This window comes from Strongylocentrotus purpuratus, unplaced genomic scaffold, assembly GCF_000002235.5.
Source record: "Strongylocentrotus purpuratus isolate Spur 01 unplaced genomic scaffold, Spur_5.0 spur5_scaffold_13, whole genome shotgun sequence".
In the NCBI taxonomy this organism is placed as follows: Eukaryota; Metazoa; Echinodermata; class Echinoidea; order Camarodonta; family Strongylocentrotidae; genus Strongylocentrotus; species Strongylocentrotus purpuratus.
In genome coordinates this window covers 27,322,362-27,344,864 of record NW_022145598.1, presented here as the reverse complement: position 1 = coordinate 27,344,864, position 22,503 = coordinate 27,322,362, and the positions used below count along the sequence as shown (strand labels likewise).

Here is a 22,503-nt window from a genome sequence, read left to right as displayed (position 1 = left end):
GATTTGGAAAAATACACAAATCTAGGAGAGATATATATGAACGGACGCCAAAGGAGGAGAAATGAATGAATAGTTTGTGAGAATTGTTATTGTTCATAATTTACACGAATATCTTGTTTCTAAGTGTAAGCTCAACAAAGTCACCCGCCTACCTGCCTGTTGATAGACCGTGGGCTATGATATTAGTTTGGTTGTGATCGCAGGGCATAACATATTTGTAGAAATTAGTATTATAATAACACCTCTCTTTTCCTGAGAAATAATATAGACGTTTGCATAAGAAGTACACCGTGGAGGTAATTCACGTCGCACACAAAATATCGTTAATATAGGGTTGCCAATTGACATCTCATTATGTCATTGCTTCTTCATTTTGTGTTATAAGGTATACTTTGCTCTCTCGCTCTCTCTCTCTCTCTCCCCTCTTTCCCTCTCTCTGTCTATCTCTCTCTCTCTCTCTCTCTCTCTCTCTCTGTCTTTCTCTCCCTGCTCGTCTGTACCTTTTCTCCACCTCCTCTCTTGTAATATAACCTTTTTTTTTAAATACATATTTTCACATTCTTCTCTTTTGTCTTACTCACTTTATTTTCTATCTCTCTCTACCAATTTTAGAAATGTCCTCCATTTGTAGATACCCTGATTTCTCTGGCCAGCTGACAATTAAAAAAAATGATTAAAAAAATAAAATTATAATAAATACATTATATACAGTGTATATTCACGACATTCCAAGTGCTCGATAGACCAACTTTACTGCAGTTGGTCTATCACTCTATATTTTATTTCTGTCATGGTAGTCGTCATGAAAAATAATCTGATGAAGAAAAAAAGACGTGTTGGTTTAAGTTGCGTACTCCACCCAGAAGCGTGAGAAAACTTTGAAAGAAAAGAAATAATCTTTTGGTTTTGATGTTCTGTGATTTTGTTTATGCTCATCAGGGGTTGTGTGGATGTAGTAACATGGATTGCCTAAGGGGTGGTGAAGCGTCATCATTGACATGTTTGACAATTATGACGTCTTCGGCAGGTATTCTCGAGCTTGCTCGCAGTTGAACGATGAATAAGTTTGATGAATTTTTCGACACTGACTCACAGGTATTATTCACAACTACAAACACTGTCAATAAAGTTTTGTTTGTCTGTAGAGTTTGTCTATGTGTTTGACGTTATCACTCTTAGAAACATTAAAAATAAATAGATCTTGTTTATCAAGAATAAAGTGGAGAGTGTGAGACGTGCTGTACTATTATAGGGTAATGAGGAAGGGCGGGAGATCAGGGGGGAGGGGTGAGGGTGAAGGGGCGGGTTAAATGGCAGCAAAATAAAGCACAAAGTCTTAGTAATTTATTAATGATTGGTTTTTACGGAATAGCTTCGATACTTATCGAAAGACATTCTGAGCATTATATTATCAATAGAAGAGAAGATTTCTTGTTGATCAAGGTCAAAACGTCTTTCGATTGTATATTTTCTAAAAAAATATTTCTTGATCAATGAATGAATAATAGATGAGTTAAAATGAATATGAGTATTTCGTTTCCTTTCATTTAAAATGAATTTCATCACGCGTAAACAAAAAAACCACGAATAATGCAACAGGGAACTTGGAAGATTGGTAAAAAAAAACAAAAAAAACAGACAGCAAAGCGTCCCAACTGCACCAAAAACTGAGAAAATACCACCATGCCTTCCCCCGCATCGCACCCAGAGGGCGTGTGTCAAGAGTTCAAGCGCGAACAGAGAGGGTTCAAGTGGGGGAGACGTCCCAGCGACACAAACCCGAGCTGTCAAAATACCCATGTCTCCCGGGATAAATAAAGGCCCAAAGGGATGGATGGGTGGGTGGGTGGGTGTGGGTCGGTGGTGGAAGACATGGTGAAATAAGTCGAAATAAAGGTAGAAGTTTAGATAATACTGTCAGCTACCTGTCCGCAAGAAGGCCTTTAAATCTACAATTAACAACTAGTTATTCATACCCCTTGTAAATTTCTTGTTCATTTGTCTATTTTGCTATAAATCTGCTTAATGATTGGCAATGTTTCATCGCACTCGACCCCTGCTCTAACTCAAACGCTCTTGTGGGAAGGTGTAAAACATTGAACAGCCAATGGCCCACGGACATTATATATTTTTGGGCAAACAAGGACAATACAAGTAAACAATATAGAACGGACGATCCGCAGATTCTAAATGTTGACAAGGGTTATAATTGAGACAAACAAGTCCTCAAATTTACGGATTTGTCGACAACAATTATTGATGTGTCGACGCCCCCGAATTCCGCTCAAACAACATTCCTCGTGGGTACGGACATGACAATATACAGGAGAAAGTCCCCAACATGTCTCCCTTACATGCCAGCCTCGAACATGGCGATCAATGTGTAAGTGAACGAACGATCGGTCAATAGTTCATCCCGGTAATATTAATATTTCACCCAACTCTTCCAAAAATATGACGAGGCGCCGCAGCACGCAGGCACGAATTATTCCAGTTACCATGGAAACCCTTCCCAGGGAGGTCTCGGAGCTGCCATACTAGATTCGGGAGGAATGCCGATCTCTCAGTTTCGGGTTTGATCCGATATTTTGTAGGTCAGGACTTGAAATGTTCTCGTCACCTTTAGTTGATATCTGGTAACGCTAAAGGTATGTAAGGACGTGGCACGTTTTCCTCATCTCCATCAACCCGCTGTCAAAACTCTTCATCAATCTTTTTTTAAACCTTTTTTTTGTAATATAACCGACAAGCAAAATACCAAAATTCTCGTCTGAAAGATATCAGACGAAAAATAACGGTTTTATCAGTTTGATGAGCACATGTGCTATACGTATGCAAGGACATTTAGTGAGCGGAGGTGTCGTGGTATAATGGTTCATTAAGTTGACTCTCGGTTCAGGGGTTTCAAGTTCAAAGCCCAGCCTGGTACTAGCATATTTGTGGGGCCCAAGTCGTGAGCCCCCTCCCCCTCCCCAGAGTCAGTTTAATGCTTCTAAGAAGGCTTGTGCCTGCTTCAAGCTTTCATACTTGTCCTGAACGAAGCAAAGTCACATTGACAAGATGTCATCTCGGTCAAACACATTACGATCATGTTGGTGACACCTACATGATTGTATTCCCGTGTGTGTCCAATAGACTGCCCTCAATTCTCGCTATACATGTATTATCGAACCAGACGCAACCAGACATTGGTATGTTGGGACAACTAGATAACCAGTAATATCATAAGATATAGAGAATGGGGGTGGGGATGGCGGTCTCCCTCTTTAGAATAGAAGAAAAGTTGTCATGCTTCATAATAAAGAGAATTAAAAAGACAGTAATTTAAACTGTTTATTCAGAAATCGATTGTGAATACTAGCCAAGAAAACGAATGAAATATGTTGGAATACTCATAATTGTTTAATTGCTTGTTATGACAAAAATTGTATCTTCCTCCATCTCTACAAATATATTTACCTACATGTATACAAATACATAAAAGAGACAAGTAACAGAGAGAGAGAGAGAGAGAGAGACAGACAGATAGACAAACAGACAGACTGAGTGGGAGGGAGGGGAGGGGTAGGGGTCATTGAAGGGGACGTGGATATCATTAAGAAAAAATATAATCAGTGATAAGTCGACAAAATGCTAGACAAATAGTAAAATGACAGGAAAAATGAAAAACATCATCTCATAAAACTGCAATAATCATAATAATAATAGAATGTCTGCGGCAGATTAAAATGAAATTCAGTACCAGTAAATTGGTGAAACTCAAATTTCAAGGATCAATGTGACGTATTTTAGACGAAGCTAAATATGTTGAATATAATTAGCAGCAAAATAGGCAGGATAGGTGTCGATATATTTTTCTTGATTAAATCTGGTTCATGGTGTCACTGCACTCTGCACTCTACCAACCCCTGCCCCGATCACGACCCGAGACGGTCGGGGGTAGAAAATCACCTTAACCCCATCAACAAAGTAATCCTAGTAGTTTAGATGATAACCATACGCGTAGTTGGATTCTACATCTAATGTACATGAAATATTATGGATTTCAAATGAAGAGTATAGGTCATGCATTTCAAATCGAATCGAATGCTTCGGCCATGAATAGTGTCTCCGACCCGGAAATTTTGGTAAATGTGTATTCACAGTTGATTAATCTAGATCAACATCAAAATAATTGAAGCAAGTCCAACATTCCAATTAATACATTAACAGTGCATTTCCCCGGAAGGTATTCTACAGATTTTAAGACAGGCAAATGTGTGTCAGGACATATAGCTAATAAGAAGAGACGCTAATTAATCTAATAAAAGACGCAGTGGCTCTACGGACCGATTGGAGGTGACCATTGCCCTTCACGAGCTCAGAATTGAAAAGAATTAATCCAATTTAAACTGATTCACACGATGCCAGGTATCCATGTAATGAAAACCAAATGTTGCATTTGGAGACAATTAACATGGCTAAGATCTAAACCAATTTGGTTTGGGTACTCGTCTCAATCACTTGCAGTTCGTTATCGGTGGAACTGTCCACCACGATCAAGATCACATGTATTGGTTGTGGATGATCATGAAGATACGAATCAATGCTCGGAGTTTGGTGATAGCATCACCATCATTAATATACATGTACATGTAGTATCATACATGTACTATATTCATTTCGATATGCGCAGTCTTTACTTTCCTTTTCTTCTCCCTTCCTCATCTTCCCCTTCTCATCAACTCCCCCTCCTCCTCGTCTTCTTCCACCGAGGTTTGATTCCTGCTCCCCTCCTTATCCCCCTCCTCATCTCCCCTCCTCATCAACTCCTTCTTATCCTTCTGCTCCTCCTCATCCCCTTTTCCTCTTCCTCATTCATCACTCTTCCCTCTCCTTCTCTCATGTCCCCTTCCTCCTCTTCCTCCTCTTCCCCATTCTTCTCTCCTTCTTCCCATCCACCACTCCCTCCTCCTCTGCCTCCTCCTCGTCATCTTTATCACCACTACCAGCACCATAATATACTTTGTTGTTGTTATATTGTTATGCTATAACAGGCCCAGAGCAATGGTATTATACTAACTATTTAGGTATATGTTCGGGCCAATGCCCTATAGGTCGCACATTGACACTCAATTTCCAAGTCCATCAGATGTTACCTAAAATGCTCTGGTTCCTATCTGGAGGCAAATAATATTTGCGTACTCGCGTTGATGACAACAGAATAAAAACACATCAACATCATACTTTGCTGAAACCGTTTAAAATACTAGTCCAGCGCCCTCTTCCTATACTTTGAAAAAAGGAAGAGGTGGAAGGAAAAAAAATGGGACAAAAAATATGGGTGAGTTCTTTCACCTTGCCACGGCTGGTTTCATGGAAATTGTGTATTTCTCTTGGGGGAGGTAAGTTACACAGCACGATGCCCTTATAGGATAACCATTAGAGCCCTCAGGCCTGAATAGCAAAGAGATCGAGATAACCTATGACCTTAACACCATGGCAACAAGGTGAAAATTCACCTCTATACTTCCACTCAAATATAGGTTTTATAATGATGGATAGGTGTAGAAACTCGGGTTAACTTTCTGAGGTCTCTCTTATTTTGCACTTCCACAAAATATTCATATATTTCCTGTAAAATCATTTATGACATTTGAAATGGATAACTTTAAGATTAAAATCCATTATTCGAAGAGTAAAACATACACACGCACCCTCACACACATCCATACAAGTTCCATATATACACACATACCTATAACATTAATGATAACATTACGGTATCCTTGTTTATACTTATGTTCCCTTTCACCAGGGAGTTCCAATCCCAACTCCCTGCTTTGACGTAATAACATTTCAGGTGATAATGCAGGCATACTCAACTTTTTGAAATAATTACTAATATATTTGTCTACTTCGTTAATGAGCAAGTAGTAGGATAGTCTATTTATCAAATATGAATGCATAACACTGAAGCCACCCAGTCTGAATAATGATAAATTATGCAGTCGATTTGAAGTCAGGCTCTTTCGCGTTGTTTCTTTTTTCTTTCGCCTATCACACCTTTAGTGTTAAACTGTAATTACATCGGCGAATTAAAAGAGAGTCGTGTTCAGAACATCGCTTTACTATGGCGCCGTCCGCAAGATGTAAAAACGCACAAAATTGTCATGAATTATAAGAGACGACTGTCTCCTCCACTACACTTGTAACATCATAATTAAAGACCGTCAACACTACTGAGTCAGAAGGGATTAGACCACACAGCGAGGTCACTGACAGGTGGCTATCTCATTAACTCAGCTCTCAACTAACATAAGAAAAAGAGGATCATGGGGGACCAACAGGCACCGATTGGGGAAGTTTTCTGTATAGAGGGAGCAAGTAGCTACAAGTAGGACAGTGGGGCTTTAAAGGTGTCTTTACAGAGACAGATGCAGGCAAAAATATGCAATTTTCACCTACCAGTTATTGTGTCAAAATAATGATGTTAATAGATTGATATTTTGTCTCAAGGTTGAGTTCAGTAATAATTACCGCCTATCTGTCGTTTTTAGAGTGCGCGGCATAAAAAGGCAATCTGTTGATTGCATACGTTGCATTGGTCTGTAGCCTCTTCGTTATCTTTAAAAAAAAATGTATATAACAGTAAAGTTAAGCTAGGTGCTAAATTGTGAATATCAAAAACCCGCAATGGTAAAAAAAGAAAAAAAGAAAAAGAAGCAAATCCAAAGGATGCATACTGATCTGAAACAAAAAAGAAATCGGTCGGCAAATCATCAGAAGCAGCTAAGATACGTGTATAAAGATATTAAAATGACATTGAAACAAGTTCAACGTATGCTATATGTACATGTATCTGTTAAAGTATCTTGTGGAATTGTTCCTCTCTTTATTTCCATCGCTATATTTCTCCCTTTATTCACGTAACTGCACCAGACGTTATTCTTATAAATTGGTCCATTATATTTGGAGAAACAGGTGGAATGGGGACTATTATATCCCGTCGATTTCTTCTCGACAAATAAAACCCCATCCACCTTGTTGACCAGTGACCACCAGACCATACTCTGTCTCTCCACAATAAAGTGACCAATGAATTTACCAAACGCCACAAGCCACAAGTGACCATTGTCCAGCAAATGCGTGCAATTAGACATTGAAAGATATAAGATCAAAGGATTTGCACCATATCGTCTTTGATTGGAGAAACACTTGTTTAGACACTGTTTGGTGTCAGCCTAAGGTTTCTACTTACATTTGTCACTTCGAAGACACCTTAGAGTATGTGTTGACCTCGGTGAGGTCACCAAGTCCAGCTGTGATTTAGGGCCAAGAAAGTGACCATGGGACACACTCAAAGTATGGGATTTTGGGTTTAACGACTCGATAATTTTTCATTTTTACACTTCCTGGTAACACCTTACAAGGGAGTCGTATTTTACACTCGTAGCCCTCCCCCTTTTCAAATTTCTTTTCTCCCTCTCTTGCTTATTTTCTTCTTTCTCTTTTTCTCTTCTTTCTGAATTAAATCAATGTAGGTCCATGGTCAGATTAAACATCATAAGGAACGGGGAGATGCATATGAAGGGAAAATTGAGAGGGGGAGGGGGGCAACGGGCATCGTTTTTTAGCTCTTAAAATTGGTAAACATTGTAAAAAATATTCATTAGATATTTAACAAAATTAAATAGATGTCAATAATCTACTTGAATAATATTTCCGGTGTATAGGTATTAGAGAAGAGGGATGAAGCCTCCACATACGTCCACACCTTCCCTTCCCTCGGAGGGAAAGGAAAGTGTGGACGTGTGTGGAGGGAGGAAGGAGTGGGGCTGGAGCCTGGGAAGGAGGTGGAAAGAGAGGTTTGGACAGGGGATTGGAGATAGAGAGAAATAGAAAGAGACTAAGAGAGAGAGAGAGAGAGAGGGAGATAGAGATAGAGAGAGAGAGATATATAAACAAGAAAGAGTTAAGAGAAATTACACCAAGCTCACATTATCTAGAGCTTGAAAGACGCTTCTTTAGAAGATGGAGGACGAGGTGGGTAAGAGGGGGGGGGGCTGTGTAACAAAACCCTTGTTCCATTACCTTTAAAAAACTATGCTGGCCATCCTTCCAAAATGTAGACTTATCTCTAATCATCTTGACATGATTTGGATAAGATGCTTTACGAAACCTCGCCAACCATCATCATATCAGCGCACATCATCCACAGGTCTCCTCCCAGCCTCCCAAGCTCGCTAAGCGCGATGGATTCCCTCTCTCTCACTCCAGACGGGGTCAACAAGCGGCATCCAGGCGTTTGGATTTCGGCGCCAAAATGCAAGAAGAGTTGCAAGCACCATGGAGTTACCATTTAGGAGCTCTTCAGGCGAGCAAAAAAAAAATATATATATCCGTATTTTTGTCGATAAAAGACAAAATGTGCAGACAGTTGAGGATATTAGAGGGTGAGGGTGAGGGAGAGAGAGAGAGAGAGAGAGAGAGAAAGAGAAAGAGCCAGACAGAAAGAGAGAGAGAGAGAGAGGGGGGGGGGGTAGCTTTTGTCGATAAAAACATAACGTGCAGACAGTGGATATTGAAGGTGGAGAGAGAAAGGGAGAGAGGGTCAGAGAGGGAGAAAGAGAGGGGTTTCCCATATTCGTGCCCTCAGCAGCAATATTGTAATATTGTATTTTTTTCTATAGTTGTTGTTTCTTTTTTCCCTTAATTATGATATGTGTTTGTGCTCGTCTGAGATTTGTCTGACCCCCCCCCCCCCCCCCCCCCCCCCCCCCCCCCCCCTCCCCAGCAACAATTTCCTGGATTCGCCTCTGGAAGGCACTACCTATGAACATCCAGTGGCCGAAAAAGGAACTTCAAAACGGAAAGATGTTTTAACAAAATAATAGAATTAGAATTTGGGAGCAGGCGGAGTACTACTTAGCTAGCCTAGCTTTGCTTGAACACTACTCATTGAGGTGTTCTTCGATTCCACTTGTTGCAGAAGAAATCCACTTACGAATCAGGGACATTTCTCGGGTGCTCGAATATTTGAAACAGAATTGGATCCCCGAAGTAAAAGAATATTTTGTCAACCTCTTCTGGCTACAGATGCCCCGAAAAAAACATTTTCTTTTATTGGAGGCCTAGATCTGCAAGTGTTATTTATGTATTTATTTTAGGATGTTTTTTGTTGAAATTGCTGCTAAACAAAACGAGCCAATTTATTGTTTAGTGCAAGACTTCTTTTTTTTCACAACAGGAAACAAAATAGTTTGATTTATAACCAAGTCCAATACACATAGAGGATACAATGACGACTTCAACTTACGCGAAGAATAAATATAATACAGACGCCTATAAAATTGTTAATTTATTCTGGTCATGGAGATCACGAACGTGCACTTGGCAGTTTTCTTCTATGCTCCCACAAAAAGGATAATGCAATCGAGTGAAATTGGGCCATTTTTTAGGTTACCTGAGGGTCAACCGTGGACATGGAGCTTAGAAGACTGACCTGAACTCTAGAGTGAGTATGGGTTTCGATCTCACCCCCTCTGGAAAAACGGATCAATGTACGAGATATTTTGCAATCGGCTCGCGCGCGCACGGTCGTGTGCCAATGAATATTCATGATGCTCTACAAGCGGCGCGAGTTGAAAAGGTTAAATTTATATCCACCTCATTCAAGTCCTATGCTCTGAAAGAAAATGTGGTTACTCACAAAAAAATAAATTAAAAAGACGAGCGAATGACACATTTTTTCCCAAACAATATAACCGGCTCACCGACAGTAATAAGTTTTGAAACATTCCAGTCAGTCTATTGGTATGTTACCCCTCACAGAGATTTAAAAAAAAAAAAAAATAGTACGAGACGATGTAAAGAAAGAGTCGAACCGAGAGTCCATAAGAATGGAGCGCGCGTGCTGAGGTACTTATAGAGGTGCCACGCCCACTTATGGAATGCCACGCCCACCCTCCTACGGAGGTCCTGTTGGGTAACATTTGGAGTATAACCACTTGAATCGTGTAGATAATGATGGAAATGAATACTTCTCCTTACGTACCGTCATGCATCGGAATTCGAGATCAGGTTCTTTTCATATAACATTTCACAATTTCATTGCATAATATCTTGATCAGAGCAATGATAGGGGAAAAAAGAGGCAAAGTTTGACCTAATATTTGCATTGAATATGATTTACAATCATCATAATGTGAATGGTTTTTCTTGAGCTTTGTTCAAAATTGTTTGCTCCTCCTTCTGGCCAATTCAAGGAATTGCTGGAGAGAGAGAGAGAGGGGGGGGGGGGGGGGGAGGGGGAGGAGATGAGAGGGGTGTTGGATCTGAACTTGGTGTGACCTATCATAGATTCTGCCCTAATGTTATCGAACCCTAAGCTTTGCAAAGGACTTCGGCAGGTGCAAGAAGGATTAAAACTTTTTCGACTAACTCGATCAAAAAGGTTCAAATCAGGTCCAGAGGTCAAAACCATCTCACCCCTCCTCTCCAAAACAAAACAACAACAACAACTCACCCCTCCTTCAACGACAAAGCTCCTTTTCACGACATTGCAAGTGGATAGTCACATTAAAGTTAATAAAGCAGAAATAGTTTAAGGAGTCTACCACAGGTACAATAGGGGTAAGCGCGTGCCCCTCTGGCGGTGGAACTTCGCACGCGTTGGCCCCCATCCTTTCATTCAACTCCAACCAAAATTGGGGGTTGACTCTCTTCGAGGAAACCATATCCAGAAATTAAATACGCTACAAATAACAAGCATGGAAGGTGGGCATTCTCTGGACTAATGTCAAGCGAAGTTCAAGGCCTCTTAGCGGGCCAGGCACAAATACACCTTTCATCAACTTAAATAGGTTGGACTACAATAGTGCGAGAACGATGTAGTGTTAAGACCGACCGCAACATTAATGCATGCCATCACAGGCTGCGGGGCAGAAGGTATGATTAAAAGATGTACTAAAAGAGAGACCTAAATATGCTTATTTATGGGGCGACAGATATGGAAACACATTAAAATATATTATTGGGACCAAGGTCATTGGGGAATGAAATAGTTCAATCACTTAAAGCTAACTAATCAAACCACGACTATCCATGTAGTAGAGAAAAATAGAAGTTGACTTGATAGAGCATAGATATTTTGGAGGTGTCGTGGTATAGTGGTCCATGCACTCTCAACCTAAGGGTTGGGGATCGAATCTTGGTCAGGCACTAACGCCCTTACGCAAGACATTAGACGCATTTGCCACTCTCTACCAAGGGGGTAAATGAGGATGCGATCGCTAGGGTAAAAATAATTGCAGGGCTTTTAACTTGCTTAAGCAAAAAAAGTGTTGAAGCTGATGAGGCTTCCTTGCATAAACAAAATTATTATTATATTTCCATTGTATCATTCAAGAAATTCTATGTGAGTGTTCCATTACATATTTTACAAAAGGAATCAATGAAGTAATACATGTATAACAATTATTTACAATGCTTTAATATGTGATCTGAGACTAATACACGATTGACTTGTATGAAATTAAGTGCAAAACATAAATCCTGCTCCTTTAATCAGATCAGTCTTCATCATTTAATAACACAAAACAGTTCAAACGGTGTCTCAGATTTTGGGGTTGTTGATATTTTTGACAACCGCAAATCTCCCCTCCAAGACGAAAAGAAGCAACGTGTACATCATTATGCATTCATAGATCGAAGAATATAGAATCTCCACCAAATTTGTATACCATTTACAGTTTTGGGGGCATGCACTTTTATCTGACCGCATATTTACGGCTGTCTATTTCCAAGCATCAATCATGTCCCAACGCTGTCATACTTCGGAAATAATTACATTTTATTTGCACGCCAAATCCCCATATTTGTAATATAATTGAAAGAAGGCTCAGTTATTAACAATATGAAGATGTAAGGTTGGGTGCATCTAACAATGGCGCGTGCCGAATCAATAATATTTTTATCATATTTTTGTATAGCGTTCTATCGTTTTGGGGGTGAATTGCTTAGCCGGAGGGGAGTGATCCCAGCTCTGTAAAGCTCCAAGGTTGGACAAGTTTTGAGTCATAAAATTAGGGGAATATTCTCTTTTCTTTTCTTAAAAAACCGTCCATCACGAGAATATTTGGTCTTGGTTTGATTTTGAAGGGGGTTAAATCAAGTTCAACGAACGACAGGAAGTGGAATAATAGAATTTACCAACAACTTCGCTTGAGTTCTTTTTGTTGGCGGGGGTGGGGGGGGGGGGGGGGGGGGGGAGATCCAAGTTTCTATTGTCAAACTGTGAATATGAATAAATACATTTGGTAGAAAACACTTTAATTCCCTTACATGTACTAGGCAGATCATTTTAATACATTCCAATGAAACATATTTGCAGATGAAGATCAAATAGACATTACGAATGTATCTTAATAACAATAAGAATCATTATTGTTATTAGGCCTATTGTATCGAATAAAATTGTAAATGTTATGTCAGGAGTTGGGGGGGGGGGCATAACTTAAGGTTGGGGTGACGTTTCTTGCTCGAATGTCTAAATGTTGTGAGCGAATAATACGAGTGAGCTACAAGCTTGAACATTTTATTGTGAAAATAGTGTCATGAGGTTGTACGAAATAAAATACAAAATCACAAAGTAGACTTCATTTCGTTCTTATTTTCCAGAAGAACAAAATTCGATGTATTGTCTTGCTGTAACAAAATTATATCAAACTCCCTACATCTTGTTTATATTATTTCTTTCATATCATCACGCACCTTTCACTGGTTGTGGTCAACAATAAAAACAAGTTTGTTTATTCCGATCGTGTACGGGCAAGGAAGTTCCTATTGTGGTCAAAATATAAAAATAACCCCGGATTCAAATCACAAACAGGAACTCTAAATATAGATCCGCAACTTTCACCAAATTTGTAAAGGTAAAAACTTGATCCCCGTACCCCGGATGTTGTACGAGCGATGTTATCTCGCATTCGCAGCTTGGTCCCCCAGTCGTGCGGGCAGGAAACGACGTCGTTATTGACGTCATTTCCGTGTCACCGGTAATCGTCTGCGGCGACATCCGTGACCTCAACCTGACCCTAGAGGTCACGATAATTTCTATTAATACCAGAGTCTTGTAAATACATACGTGAACAACGTCATATAGAAACAGGTGTTATCATTGAATTACACCCGATACAAAATGATAACTGTATTGGGATGAAAAGTGAAGTACAATTACATGTATTTATGGCAGCGGTTACCTCTTTCATCAATTGGGATTATTCGTGGTCGCGAACGAGGCTAGTTTAGTTGAGGGTTAAAGGTCAATACCTGTAGAGGTCGTTGACAAGGAAGTGGGTTTGATGGAAGGGATATACCCGTGAACCCTGGCATTAGTATATTCTTTATCTATGTGCAACATGGATAATGTTATATGAGGGGGGGGGGTGGGCTACCTCGATAATGGAAATATCATACTTCACAAGATTGATCCCTTAAGAGAGATAGAAAGAGAGAGAGAGAGAGAGAGAGGGGTGGGGGAGGGGTGTGATGGGTCGTTCTAGATAATGGGAGAGAAGGAGGTAAGTAGACCATTTTCGTAATGTAGAAACCAAACATATAATTACATGCACATGTAAGTGCATGGATACGAATTATTTCATTCACCTGTAATGAATAGTTGTTCATGTATTTTAATAGTCAGAATGCGAATTGCATATACCACGTGTTATTAGGTAGCACAAGCCGTAATGTTTGCCTTACCTAGCAACAACTAATGTGTGCAATATGAATTCAGACTATTGAGATAGGTTTATTCGTAACAGGTGAATGAAATAATTCGTACACAGGTGCTTCACATAGGCATATGCACAATTTGGTTACATTACAAAAATGGCCTATTAATTTCATGATTATCTGACATGGATTCGCTTCCAAACGAAGTGATTCTTAATGTGACTGCTGTAAAAGAGTACCCCCCCCCCCCCCCACCCCCACTCCTCTATATTTTAGGCACACCCATCTTCGCATTTTACATGTTGTATAGGCAAACCTTTCGCTTATGAAGGAACGTGATGATGTATAGGAAATGGTTCTGTTCGGTTTTACTAGGGACATTGTTAAAGGAAACCAAAACCTTCATACTAAGTTACTTTTATTGTAAAGTTTAAGATATTTGAAAAATATCAGTGAAAATTTGAACAAAATCGGGCAAGGAATAAGGAAGTAAGAGCGTTTTGAAATAACTAGTCACTAGAGGGCGGTATTCAATTTGATGACATCATCTGTGGACAACTCTCCATGCCTTTTGTACATCAAATTTCATGTTTTTCTTTCTTTCTTGTGATTGAGATAATGTACTCCCCTGAAAGCAAGATATAGAATGCAAAATGATATTCTACTTCACATGTTATGAAGTCGGATCAAGAACACAAATAAATACGAAGGAAACAAAAAAATTGTGAAATTTTATGTACAAAAGGCATGGAGAGTTGTTCACAGATGATGTCATCAAATTGAATACCGCCCTCTAGTTACTAGTCATTTCAAAATGCTCTAACTTTCTTATTCCTTGTCCGATTTTGTTCAAATTTTCACTGATTTTATTCAAATCTTTTAAACTTTACAATAAAAGTAACTTAGTATGAAGGTTTTGTCTCACCACCATGGTTGTACAAACCTTCGAAATATCTAGCGTGACACAATGTACTTTTTACACTGAAAGTGAAAACCGATAAGGTAAGGTTTTGACACCTAAAACTACTCTGAAAGCAGTCGCGTGTGCCTCCTAAATTTTGGTTATCAATTAAAAAATTCTAGTCACGACTTTCCCAGAATCACAACAAGGAAATACCACTCGAAATCTCGAGTTTTTTGTGACGATGCAAAAGTTTGTCTAGATTTCGGTATTTTCCCCAGTATTTTCACTTTCTATCCAAAATGCTTATTTTGCATGATTTAAGATAAAAATCACGAATCATCTTGCCTCACGCTAGCAAAGTAATGGGATGGCTTGAAAACGAAAAGATCTAATTTGACCTTTAACCTCGGCACGCGACTGTTATGCCGAATGTCGAGCGAAATCGTGGACTTTATGGGAAACAAGTGTCCCATCTCAGGCAACAGCATCTCTTTGCAGTCTCTATTTCCTGATGTATTCATATATCATATCATGCGAGGAAACGCATCTATTCGCAACTTTCCAAAAAAAATCTGAGGTGTGTCAGACCTAGCAGCAACTTAATGTGTGGCATCTATGTTCTGACTATTGAAATAAAATAACACTTGGGACTAGGCTCTGCGTCACTGCACTTCGAGCCTTACAGGGAAAGAATCGTCTTAATTTGTTTTTTTTCCCACGGAACATTCATAGCTATGTACAGGGTAAGACATTAGCATAGAATTCTAGATTGAAAATAGATCGAATTATCATTGTTATTAATGGAAAGTTTGCATAAGAAATCTTTAATAAAATTATGAAAATTTTGGCATTTTGCACGTGTCTGCAAATAAATGACACTAAATAGTCATGAGAATGCACATGGCTTTCCAAAACGTCGAACAAAATATAGACTGTATTGTTGATTTCTTCGTTCCTCATGTCAAATAATTTATAGGAGACACATTTTTCTGCTATACCGCAATATCACATAACACCAGCAGGTGTATATATCGCCATGTTGCCCCCTCATAATACCACCGACTGAGCCTGCCACGCGAGTCGCATCCCAGGGGATGATAATACAGTCTGTATTTCAAAAGTCTATTAATCCCCTAAAATCTATCCTAAAAGTTATGAAAAAAGGTCAAAGCACATGCACCTATTTTGGTACCTTCCGGATATAATCATATTTTATTTTAGATATCATATTTGGGAATTAAGTCGATGGGATGATCGTTCAAGTCTGGAAAGTTTAGGATTTTTGTCTGAAATGCTAGACTAAGTTGTGAATTCTCGCGCTACATGTTTTTCCAATCACTTGCGCTCCGTAATGACACCCATAAAACTTTATTTTATTCAGATATTTTCGTGACATTCCGATACAGGAGAAGGTGCTTTGAACCGTGAGTTTTTGTAAAAATGAAAGGTTATAAAACTCTTCCAGCTACGATGTATTTCCCCTTTTTTCTCTCTTTCTTTATCTTTTTCTCGCCTCCCTTTATAAAGATCAAAAGGCAAACAGTATAGAAGGGATTACAAGGATTGCATTGATAGATGTGGAGTGTCTTTTGCAGCATGAAATAAAAGGAAAGTCTTTTAATTCTCGAAATCTTTTTGGCGCCCGAGCTCTGGTCGGCGTTCAATTTGAAGCGAACCTTATTCCAAATCAGATGAAAACACTATAGATATTGAGATGAATGTTCCAATATCAAGACAGTGACAGCATTTGCTTGCTCTGAATACGTAATACTACATCTTAATAACCTTTTTTTGTTTGCATTTATTCTTTCACCGTCAACGAAATTCTACCTAATCGATCTCGCGTCGCCGATAAAATTCGATATTATACTCTTCAAAGTTTCGCACTTCATACAGGCGATTGATCAATAATTCGAATCACAGCAAAGGTATCAGTTTGCGTTGCGGCGAGCACCGAGCAGACGACATCGCCCGTACACCACCTCGTAGCGGTGAAATTAGTATTCAACGCTTTCGCGCCAAAATCTGTCACAGGCGCGATACAGGGTGACTCATCTTTGCTTTTATCAATGGAATCACTTTACAACTTGGAGGAATCGTTTTGCTAATATTTAGTACCACGTACGAGTCAGCCAGGCGGGCTAGCGACACCCGGGGATCGCTAGGTCGTCAGACATACCGTCTGTCTGTCTGTCTGTCTGTCCGTCCGTCGCAGGGTAATCTCATTTGATGGGATGTCATTCTTTAGTTAGCGCTTGATTCCTCAGATGTTCTGCAAATTGTGGTTTGTATTTCAGAGACGGTTGAGCGAGAGCGTGTCGTATCAAACACTTGCCTATAATCAATTTTAAGGTGGCAAATATTTAAATATTTGTTACTCGTCTTCACTATGTTTTTCAGGACCTTTTTCTCATGTTTGTCATCTCTTTCTCCCTTTTAAGTTCTTCTAATTTGCTACTTTTACCTTCAGCTTGTCATATCTTCCCATTCTATAAAACCGAATCTATATCTGCCCCCCCAATCGTAGATACAATAAAAAAAAACCTGTAAGACCTAAATTCGTCTACACCTACATTTATTCATCTATATCCGAATCTGTCTCGGGGCGCCTGTAAGCAGGAGGGGGGGGGGGGGGGTGGAGGCACATGCCACCTATTGATTCGGCCGTGATGGAAATTTAAAAAAAGTAATTCCTTAAATAAGATTAAATTACAAAATCACATTTTCACATTTTTACAGAATATAACTCACTTTTTTGAAAAAGGGGACTAGTTGTAACATTTCTGAAGAAATACGGGATTTTTAAAAAAATCTCCAAAACGAACCAACAACCCCCTGAAAACAGTTATGACTATATGAAATACTCGTATATCCATGACGGGAGAAAGTTTTAAGGGCCGAGTAAGTTGAAGTCGAGATGTCTAGCTATCCAACTGGTCATCAACGAAAAAATCACCTCAAGTATCATCGGTCTTCAATCCCGTCGCCGCCACAACCCGAAATTGGCGTCCAACTTCACGACTCCTTCGCATCTCATTAACCCGTATAACCTAAACTGAAGTTATCGCTCAGTATTCGGCGATGGAGCTGTGATTTCTCGCGCCAGAGCAAACTCGCGTTATTGATTAGTTCATGGTTCGTGCCCCAGGGAGGGAGGTAATCATGTAGCACATTATCCATTATATCGCCTATTCACGCGTTCGCCGATGTTGAACTTGCCGACCCAACTGCGGCACTGCAAAATCAGGAGGCTGCGTTGAAAAAAGCATTCCGATGTCAGTGCCGCGGTGACTCGTATTTCGGGCGATAATGACACACTGGGAAAGGGCTCGCATCTATCACTGAAAATATATGCAGCGATTGTCTTTATTTGCTCGATATTGTGTCTCTGAGACTCTTTTACCAATTTACTTTTGGAAGGTAAATGAAGCATGCGGGGGATGAAATTCAAAACCAAATGCAGACGAGATTTTTACCGCGAGGATAGTTTTTTGGTTACGGTGTCTTTGGCGCGCGATGGCCCGTCTTCCTCGGGCTATAATAGAGAATTGCAGCGTCCGTGTGTCTGAACATTCGTCATAACAGAGAAATATCAGTGGAATTAATGGATGCCAAAGAGAGGAAGTGATGGCGTGAGAGGTGGGAAGAGAGATAGAAGAGAGAGAGAGAGAGAGAGAGAGAAAAAAAACGAGAGAGAGAGAGAGAGAGAGACATGAAGTGGATGGGTTTGAAAATAGACAGAAATGGCAAATATAGTTGATACTCGAGCATGGATAAATCTATCAAAATGAAAAAAGCGTTCAAGTCATCAATAGATAAAGATAAAAAAACAAGCACACTATAATCAAAGTGTGAAAATGAGCAAAATTAAAGCAGAAGGAAAGGGGCGGAGAGACATTACTCACAGGTTCAGAGGGAAGAAGACGGAGGTTTTCGGGGAAGAAAAATAATTTCGCACAATAGGCCTACTCAAATTAGGCAGCCGGTGTCGAAACCTGAACATTTTCCACCATCCCCTCGTCCTCTAAAATTAAATTATTTTTTTTTTACAATCTATGGATTATGTCGGATAAAATCATATAGCATTCTACGCACGCTTCAGTAAAACACCGGTATCATGTGCAGTACAATGACGACGCTTGTCCAATGGTGTTAATACATATTGTATTCGGTAAGAAAATAAACATGGGCATTTTTGTTGTTGCATTAAAGGTACTATGTCCCTTTTGCAGCCAACCTCAAATGCTGTAGAATTTTGCAGAAATTATGAATATGTCATGTATGTCCTATCTGTGAAATTTAAACGTTAGCAGTGTTCTCATATTCAAATTATGCAAGGAAACCTGTTTACTTGCTAGACTTCACTGTCAGACACTATTGAGTGACTGACTGGCTTTTTTTCTTCTTTGGTAATAACATACATGAAAAGAGTTGTAAAGGGTACATGAGCATTTGTCTACATCAATAACCCACTTCTTGTGATAGCCAAGATTAAACTGATTGAATCTTTGCGCAGCATAAAACGTATGAACATTCAGTACAATTGTCTGAAAATCAAGACTATTACTTTTGGGCTCTATAGCCCTTAAGTCGATTTGACAACTAATAGTCGTTATTTTCCCACTTGAAGACATTTTCAAGCCCCACCTTTTTTAGGGAAGTTCTAAATTAGTATTATCTTTCAAATGCAGTTGGAATTTAACTTTTTCATTTTTGGGGCCTGCAAATGGGACATAGTACCTTTAACACGAATGGGCTATGACATTTTATGAGAAATCAAAACACCTTTCTAATCTGTCATTTGGTGATAAGATGAAGCGATGAAGGAAATAGATGGTAAACCAACGTGAATAAAAGAAAATAACAAAACCATAGGTCTCTTGATAGACTGACTGTTGTATTTGTGTGCAGTTGTGACTTGTGGTTTATGTGGCGTTTCTTCAGATTGGGGACCACACATAATGATCGAACGACAATAGTGGATGTGGTGAACATTTTGAGACCATGACTTGTGTGGCCATACATCATTACTCTTTTTGTATAGCCATACATCGTCATGTTTCTTTGATTTGTCCTATGAATAGCAAGATGCATGTAAAAGCAAGGAGGCATGATCATTAAGGCCCGGTCCCACTGCACTTACGGATGCAAAGAGGATGTAAAACGTAAAAAAATCTTGCCATCCGTTGGAAAACCGGTGGAAAACGCTATGCATCCGTTGTGTACTCATTGCATACGTGTTTCATACGCTCTATCCATCGAGCATCCGTCCACTGTGATTTCATCCGCGCAAAAAGTTTTGAGCTGCACAAAACTTTTAGAACGGATGAACTTCCACCGTGTACGATGTAAATCCGCGACAAATACGAGCAACAAACGTTCTATGTCCGTTATCATCCGTTAAACGTCCGCTGTATCCTCTCTGCATCCTCTGGGCATCCTCGCAACTCACATCCGCTGCAGCTGAAAATGGAAAGAGGGAGGAAAGATAAGGTACATGGAACGTCTATACATCGTTAGTAGCACGGAAATAGAAAGGATGTAAGCGTATGCATCTCGTATGTAAAGTATTGAAAGCTGTCATCCACTTACATCCGCTTTCATCCGATAGGCTTCCGATGAACATCCGTTTAACATCCCCGCTACATACTACCCACGTCCGTTATTTTCCGTTCTGTTTTCGCAAATTTTTGGAAATTTTGTCCATTTCTGGAGCGGATGAAAACGGATGGAGCCACCCGCGAAATTTTGCTTGTCCGCTGTGTCCTTTATGCATACGTTTTGTGTCCATCGGCCAGTGGGACCGGGCCATTAACAGGGAGCTCCAAGTAAGTAAGTAAGTTATATAACTACCAAGATCGGTTTAGCAAAACATGTAATATTTATCTGGAAAACATAACCAGTTTCCTAGAGTTTCTATTCATAACCCGGAAAATGTAATTATTTTCATCGCAGTATTGGTCACGTGAGCAAAATCCGAGGGTAACCGAAACTAAGGAGCAGACGACCGTTTCTATGGCAACCAAACTGATGATGGAAATAGAAGGGTCTTGTGTCCGCGTTGGTCACCGCTGGAATGAAGGTTACTGACCACTAAGCTTCTGAAATGACATGATGATGAAAGAGAGGCGTAAGACAAGAATGGAATTCTAAATTGGTATCCTTCGTGGTTGCGTCGTAGGTCATTTCTACTGAAAGGCATTGAAATTATTATTCTCAAAGAGCTATGTGGCCAGTACCTCCTTAGTATTTACCCAACCCCTTTCTTCGATTCGGTCACATTTTCAAGACGAAAAGCAATCATTGTTGTCGAAAGAGAATTGGCTGGCTGGCTGGCATAGGTGTGATAAATGAAATCAAATATACACCATCAACGATGAGTTTTGTGGATGTCGAAAAATCGACGGTCGGTGCTCCCACTTTCCTTGTTGTCTTAAAAAATACCGGTAGTCGATGACTCGGCGGAGTAGATACGCAATCGTCGTCATCAATGTCGATAACCCTTATTCAACAAAACGTTTCCTTTTCATTTTTAAAGAGGTAATCAGGGAGCTTGCAAAAAGACATACTTTCCCCCACACAAAAGAAACATAAATTGGTATTCAGCGAACATAATACAATACAACGCAGCAGTACATGAGGTTAGGAAGAAGATTGGTAAACGGCAGATCCAGTAATTTCGTCAGGACAATGTACCAAATACGCCGGACGAATCTGTTGTCACACAGGCAATGTGATCATGGTAAACATCATCATCACCATCATCATCACCATCATCATCATCATCATCATCATCATCATCATCAAAATTTCATTCGTTGATAACTTTTGTACATGACCAAGATGGCGAATCGCCTGATTCAAATCCAGTGCAATACTAATCATCAATATCGACACGAGACATGTTAGCTCTTAATGTCATCTGTACAATACGGGGTCAAACACATGTTTACCTTACAAACGATACGAAACAACTGATCTACTACCGTGCCACTACGCCCCCTCTAGGTTAGGTGCATTCAAAAGTGTCATCATCATGATATGATAAGAAACATGAATTACACTTTGTTAATCCCTTATTTTGCTCTCTGCATGACAAATAAAGGTCAAAAAATAAATCCAAAAACCTAATTGTATTGAACTAGTGACGTCATCATCTTGGTGGTTGTACTGTCTTGATCGTATTAAAATCATCGCCATCCCATTACCATGGCGATAAGATGTTTCCAACCGTTTAGGGAAGGGTGGTGACGACAGCATAGGGAGAGGTGACTGTGATTGACAGGTGTCAATCAAATGTAACTGACAGATTTATTTAGTCATTGTAGTTAGTCATTTTATCGATGGGCTAGCAAGTTGTAAGTAGCCACAGAATTACTTTCTGTGGTTTATGATGGTGGGGTTATTGTATAACAGCACCTATAGAGGGCGCCTTGTTGAGGAGCTTTGATTTCGAAATAACATGCCCCTTCCCTCAAGCTTGTTAGAGCCTAGAAGTAAAACCAAGTAAAAATTTACTTCAACTACGTAGCCCAATGCGTGTATTATATCCTACATAGGCCTATTCCATTTCAATGATTTGATTATATGTGCATCGTACAGAAAGAGGCATATGAATGAATGGATGAAATCAAAATATATATTGGTCGTGTTGGGGATGACAAATCAACAATGGTAATGCATCTACAATCTGCTTTCAAGTAAATAGAGTTGATCTCTTTTAAACATGTAATGAAACTAAACAAACGACGGTAAGATCAGCATGACAGTACATTTGAAGAACGAATTATGATTTTGTATTAGTATGTTCTTTTACATACTCCAAACATGGACCTACTGCTCTCAATAAGGCCAATATGATTGAATTGATTTGTGTCAAAGTA

General features: G+C 39.6%; 1 protein-coding gene across 2 annotated transcripts in view; it reads right to left on the bottom strand.

Moving 5' to 3' along the window:
- Window positions 1–22,503, bottom strand: part of LOC100891087 (hormonally up-regulated neu tumor-associated kinase) — a 62,299-nt gene that overhangs the window by 13,350 nt on the left and 26,446 nt on the right. The gene's annotated exons all lie outside the window — the stretch shown is intronic.